Source organism: Phaethon lepturus, unplaced genomic scaffold (assembly GCF_000687285.1).
Source record: "Phaethon lepturus isolate BGI_N335 unplaced genomic scaffold, ASM68728v1 scaffold393, whole genome shotgun sequence".
In the NCBI taxonomy this organism is placed as follows: domain Eukaryota; kingdom Metazoa; phylum Chordata; class Aves; order Phaethontiformes; family Phaethontidae; genus Phaethon; species Phaethon lepturus.
This window is the reverse complement of record NW_010528142.1, coordinates 18,108-25,245: the sequence shown is the minus strand read 5'-3', so window position 1 is coordinate 25,245 and position 7,138 is coordinate 18,108.

Sequence of the window (7,138 nt, the reverse complement as noted above, 5' to 3'; positions counted from 1 at the left end):
TATATTTTTATAGGTCTTTTGCCTGAGGAGATCTGCTGCTGAGAGACAGAACTTAAGTCAGTTTTCTACCCTTTATTTTTCTTAGTAAATGCATAGTTACCCTAGTAAATTTGTTTTGTGGGTGTGGGAGGGACAAGCACCTTTTATGGTGTGCACTAGAAAGCTTTGGAAAGAAGGGTTCTGAACAAACCTTGAATGTGGCTTAACTGCTTGTTAAAGTCATGGGAAGCTATGAACCCTAATTCTCAGTTAAACAGGTTTATGTCAAAGGATTGCTTTCAGGAGAAAGGAAAGGATTTATTGTGAAAGTGTCTAATTTGTTCTGAGGTTGAGGTTCAAGGAGGCCTGTCTCGTTGCCTAATGAGAGTAGTCATTTCTAAGATAGATTTGAATATTTCGGTTCGGTTTCCTTTCTTTAGGCTACTACTTAGAATTTATAGGGATTATTTAGTATTTTTTCTGCCTTAATAAAATACTGATGCTACTTTGCGCAGAGCTTCACAGATGTTGCATGTTTGAACTGTAATAAAAACACCAGTCAAACTCAAGACATGGAATGACACTTAGTACAGTAATGCTGATCTAACCTAAAAAAATTTCTTACTCTTCAGTTCTTAAAACAACTGGCATCATGTATCCCATCCCATGTCCTCCTGTATCCTATCTATTTTGGGGTCATGGGGAGTTTCTGCTGATCTAGTTTGAATATTGTAATTGGAAGCAGCTGTTGGGAGGGTTAGGCTCTGCTTGCCTGGAGTTGCCTCCCTCCATTTCCAGGAACATTTTTGTTGCAGGAATATCTGAGTCATTCCTGAGGTGTCTTCCAGATATTTTGCTTCTAGTATGCTAAGTCTGTGCTGATCATTTCAAACAATACATTCTCAAGCATAATTTTGCTGTTGTTGACCAAACTGAAGCTACTAGACTCAATAAACAATGGAGTAACTAGATGAAATTTTCATCTTTTAATAACAGATAAGATTATATTGCTTGATAGTCCGTGGGAACATGAAATATGTTGACAGTTTCCAGGTCATGCAGGGCAACATAGTTGTGAATCACTTTGTGGTAATTAAGAAACTTTGGATAATATTCACTTTAGAAGATGGGGCTACTGTGAAATAATTACTATAAATTTTCACTTCCGAATGAGATAAAAAGTTGTAGCTTATGTTTCTGGAGTTGATAGATCATACTAAGTATAAGTACAGAGTAATGCAGGTATTAGTTTCTTCAATTAAAAAAATGATCAAGTTATTTGTTGAGAAGAACATGAGTCTCCATTACTAATTTTTTTTAAATTGTTCAGTGATTGATACAGTATTTTGCCTTTCTGGAAGTATTCAGTCAAAGCATACTAACTGTAGTTCTTAATATTGTACAGGTAGCTCGCATTTCAATTACTCCTAGTCCTTCAAATGTATCAAATTCTAACTCAGTTAAAAAACAGAGTAAAAGCAGATGCTGTGGTGTATGAGCTACCGGTTGTAATTGATGCTCATTATATAAAACAGTCTTCAGGGAAGAAAGATATTCATCATAAGAGTGGGTAATGAGGTTAATATGACAGTCTTGCAAATCTTTATGTAATCTTTTCTTAAAGGAAAGGAAGCAAAAGAACTGGAATCCAGTTTTGATGTCATAGTTTTATGAAGGCTATGAAAATAACAATATAAGAAGTTGTTTTGTAATTGAAGAAGACACTACTATCTCCATTTATTAACTAGAATCTACTATACTAACTGTACCAACTATCTTTAAACACAAAGCTATGTTTAACTAATCCCCTTCAAATAAATGCCTGCAGGAAATCAAAGTCCTCCTGTTAAGGACAACTGCATTTTCACAAAGCCTGCATTCAGCTTTATGTATAGCACTGCAGAAGATGCCAGCTGAATTTGTGCCTGTAATGATGTGACTTCAGTGTAATGCTTCTCCTTCCCTAGTCTGCTCTCATTGACATTGCATTTACAAGACTCCAGGGGATCAAAATGGACAGAGTAATTTTTTGACCTCTTTTAGTCACATTCTCTAAGAAAATGACTCTGATCATATGTTCTGTTCTGCCTTAATTTTTGGCCTGTTGGCCACTTTTGGGTGTGTTTTGACAGGTTCAGGTGTCTTGGATATGATTGTTCCTGTAACTTTCCTGAATATGTGCTGCTGGCTAAAGAGGGAGACATCTGTACCAGTGCTCTCTGTGAAGGAAAGGAAGCAATCTGAGCTGGATGTCTGTTGCCCTGTTTGGGTTGGGTACACAGCTACTCTGTTGGCCACCTTTTTGCTCCTTTTTAGTGTATAGACATTGGAATTATTGTGTTGAGGAGGGAGGTAGAGGACAAATGGCATAGATATGTAACGAAGCATGATTTGACCAATTGCTTGGCAGCAAGTTATTCTGTAAGAAAGTCAGCTGAGAAATAGGACAATTTAAGAGGAGTCTTCTGAATTTGATAAGCAATATGAGTAAGGTGATAAAAAGGGTATGTTTTTTTTCACCCAAAAATATGGCTTTAGGTCTCGATTTATTGGGCTGAAGAAGTAGATGGGAGGATAAAATAAAGACTAATGTAGTAGGGACACCAAAGATTTCTACTTCTTTTTTTGCCTCCCTACTGTCTATTTGCAAAGTTATTGTCCCTGAAAACACTGTCCCTGGAGACGAAAAGCTCTTTTACTGCTGGCACCTGATCATCTTACCTTCTCTTATAGATCTGAATCATAAAATCTTTGAGTTGGAAGGGACCTTTAAAGGTCATCTAGTCCAACCTCTCTGCAGTGAGCAGGGACATCTTCCACTAGATCAGGTTGCTCAGAGCCCTGTCCAACCTGACCTGGAATGGTGCCAGGGATGGGCCATCTACCACCTCTCTGGGAAACCTGTGCGTGCCAGTGTTTCACCACCCTCGTGGTGAAAAAGTCTTCCATATATGTAGTCTGAATCTGCATGCTTTTAGTTTAAAACCATTACCCCTTGTCCTATCCCAACAGGCCCTACTAAAAAGTCTGTTCCCATCTTTAAGTACTGGAAGGCTGCAGTAAGGTCTCCCCAGAGCCTTCTCTTCTCCAAGCTGAACAACTCCAAGTCTCTCAGCCTTTCTTCGTAGGAGAGGTGTTCCATCCCTCTGATCATTTTTGTGGCCCTCATATGGACTCACTCCAACAGGTCCATGTCTTTCCTGTGCTGAGGGCACCAGACCTGGACATGGTACTGCAGGTGGAAGTAGAGGGGCAGAATCACCTCTCTCAACCTGCTGGCAATGTTTCTTTTGATGCAGCCCACGATATGGTTCTGCGGCCCTTCTGGGCTGTGAGCACACATTGCCAGCTCACGCCCATCTTTTCCTCCACCAGTACCCCCAAGTCCTTATTGGCAGGGCTGCTCTCAATCCCTTCATCCTCCACCCTGTGTTGATACTGGGGGCTGCCCTGCCCCAGGTGCCAGACCCTGCACTTGGCCTTGTTGAACCTCATGTTTCACACTGGTCCACTTCTTGAGCTTGTCCAGGTCCCTCTGGATGGCATCCCATCCCTCAGGTGTGTCAATCACACCACTCAGCTTGGTGTCATCTGCAAACTTGCTGAAGGTGCCTTTGATCCCACTGTCTGTGTCACTGATGAAGATACTAAAAAGCACTGGTCCCAATATGGACCCCTGAGGGACACTGCTTGTTACCAGTCTCCATCTGGACACTGAACCATGATCACTACGCTCTGGATGCGACCATCCAGCCAATTCTTCATTCACCCAACAGCCAAACATCAAATCCATATCTCTCCAGTTTAGAGAGAAGGATGTTGGGGGGGAATGTGTCAAAGGCCTTACAGAAGTCCAGATAGATTACATCGGTAGCTCTTCCCTTGTCCACTGATGTGGTCACTCCATCACAGGCGGCTACTAGGTTGGTCTGGCAGGACTTGCCTTTGGTGAAGCCATGCTGGCTGTCTCTAATCACCTCCATGTCCTCCATGTGCCTTAGCAAAGCTTCATGGAGGATCTGCTCCATGATCTTCCCAGGCACAGAGGTGAGGCTGACAGGTTGGCAGTTCCCAGGTTCCTCCTTGCTACTCTTCTTAAAAATGGGTGCAATGTTTCCCTTTTTCAGTCAGCAGGGACTTCACCTGATGGCCAGAATTTTTCAAATATCATGGGGAGTGGCTTGGCAACTACCTCAGCCAATTCCCTTAGGACTCTGGGATGCATCTTGTTAGGTTCCATAGACTCGTGCATGTTCAGGTTCCTCAGGTGGTCTCGAACCTGATCTTCTCTTACAGTGAGAGGGACTTTGCTCCTCCAGTCCCTCCTGTCTTGCAGTTGATCCTCTCAAGAGGTGTGAGAAGAGAGACTGACAGTGAAGACTGAGGCAAAGAAATCATGGAGTACCTCAGCCTTCTCCTCATCCATTGTTACCTATCTGTCAGCCTTGCTCATCAAGGGGGGTACGTTTCTTTTGACCTTCCTTTTCTGTCTGACATACCTGTAGAAGCCCTTCTTATTATTCTTTGCATCCCTTGCCAAGTTCCGCTCCAGCTGCATCTAGGCCTTCCTGACCCCATCCCTACAGAACTGACAGAATCCTTGTAGTCTTACCAGGATACCTGTTTGTGCTCCCACTGCCTGTGCATTTCCTTCTTGCCCTTTAGTTTGGCCAGCAGGTCTCCACTGAACCATGCTGGTCTCTTGCCTTACTTTCCTGATTTCTTACACCTGGGGATTGAGAGATCTTGTGCTCTGTGGAAAGTGTCCTTACAGATCTGCTGGCTCTGTTCTGCTCCCTTGTCCCCGAGGGCAGATTCCCAGGGGGTCCTATTGACTAACTCCCTGAAGAGCTGGAATTTTGCCTTCCCAAAATTCAGGGTCCTGACTTTACTCTTTGCCTGCCCCATATCCCTCAGGATTGCTAACTCCACCAATGCATGATCACTGCAGCCCAGGCTGCCTGCAATCTTGATGTCACCAATTAACTCACTTGTGTCAGTGACCAACAGGTCCAGTATCACATCCCCTCAGGTATGGCTAACCACTGGATAGCCACCCTGTGCTCCGAGACTTTATGCAGAAGCTAACATGATGCTTACTTTTGTCCAAGTCCCATTAGAGGAACACTCTCCGGCTCACTTCTCTGCTGGGTGGAGCTGAATGTTGTGTTTGAATCGATTAGGTACTAGAGATAACATCATTCTTGCACCGAGGACCTGCTATGTAAAGTGTGAAACTCTGGAGGAGTTAGTATTGATACAGGTGGAAGCCAGTCACTCAAGAAGGCAACAGTTTTACAACTCCAGCTACAAGTTCCTGTCGATACCTGATCTTAACCATGTAGGACGATCCTAACTTACTTAGGTGCATACTGTTCTTTCCATTGACCAGAAGTCTAGAGTGTTGGACATGGTACCATTTCTGATGCTAACGTAAATTATAATTCCTATTCCTGCAGTTTTTCTGATTTAATCTAATCACTTGCTAACCTGGCTCTACGTAAATGATCCTGGCTCCAACTGGAAGCCTGCCATTAAATGGAGCACAGAATTGTGGGGGTGGTTATCTGCCAGCAGGCAATGAGCAGCTGTAGGAGCTTTGAGAACTGCTTACTTTGGTGGAGCAGCCACTGAGATTCACTTGTTTGTGCCCTTATCTGCTCAAGCACGTTGGAAAAGGGCAGTTTCCTAGGAGTTTATCTGTAGTGGGGTGAGGACTGATCCAGAACATGGTGGTTAGACAATGCTCTCGTCCTTCTGAGTGAAGGTATGGCAGTATGTTGTTGAGCCAGTTAAACTTTCATTTCCCTTCTCTTCCAACTTGTTGGGCTACACAACAAACTTTAAAAATAAACTTTCATATATGTCATCAGCTGTATTGCTGCGATGGGGATTACCAATGGGTGTGGTAAAAAGCTGACCTGTATAAATGGATAATACAGCTATTGACAACGCCCTTCTTGGCTCTCTGTGAACCTCTCTCTGCTGTAGGGTGACATAGGATTCTACTGCAGGATAAGCCTGTGTTTATCTTCTGACCCCCAAAGAATTTTGCACTGTGAAGATTAAAAAATAAAAAAAAAAAAGTACACATAATATGAAAGTATGCTTTTGTGAGCTTCATACCACAGGGTTCTTGCCATAGTCTGTCAGTTTTATCATAATTATAAAGTAGGACAATTCAGAAGCTAGATATGACCCAAATTAATACTACTTATGAAAATAAGTCATAAATTAAGGGTGGAAAAACTTACTTTGCATGAAACCTCATCTGAGGTGCTTTACTGTTAAAATTGGAATTGAAGAGGAACCTTTACTTTTGAAAGCAGACTGAAACAGATAGAAGTATGTGGCAGTAGCTTAAAACTGATCCCTTTCAAGGTCTTTTTCCTGGCAGTATTGCTTGCTCAGGAGCAGTCTCCCTGGATTGTCTTTTGCACAGTATCAGACTGTACTTACTTTGTTTGTAATTTATTTCTCTCTTTTCACATTACCTATCATTCAGCAGGCTTGAATTTTGTCAGCATTATACCTTTACTGGATTGTGAAGAACCTGAGACCAATCTGACCTCCTTGAGCCTCTTCCCACTACAAAATGTGACAGAGTATTTATGACAAGCTTATCTTTAAGATTTGAAGTTTGTGGTACTGTGAAGTTTTTCCGTCTTCAGTATCTTACTGGCATGTTGTTTGCTGACAGTTATTGATGACTTGATGACTCAGGATACTGCTTTGACTGGTTGGGTCAGGTTTTTTTAATTCTGAGTTTCTTTCTTTGACTCAGTCTTATGCTTCTTCAAAAGGATCTTATCAAGGCTTCTGAAAATGATGAGCTGCTGTAAAATCTTTCTGAATTGTCAGTGTAAAGGAGTATTGTCACTAGCTTGATTATTTATAAGGATCTTACTGGTTGGACATTGATGTTTTGGCTTTTCAAGTATGTGTCAACTGTTGCACAAAGTACAAAAAGTGGCAGCTTCTCTTTGTCACAGTGGGACACTACTTGTTGAATTGCAACTTCTAGTAAAAAGTGAATTTTTACACTGCTCAATCTACTTAAAGACTGTAGGTTAATTTACAACAAATATTACAGTGAAACATTACTACTATGTATTTGAATATTTTCCACAGATTGTGGTATTGATTTTGCATAAACTCA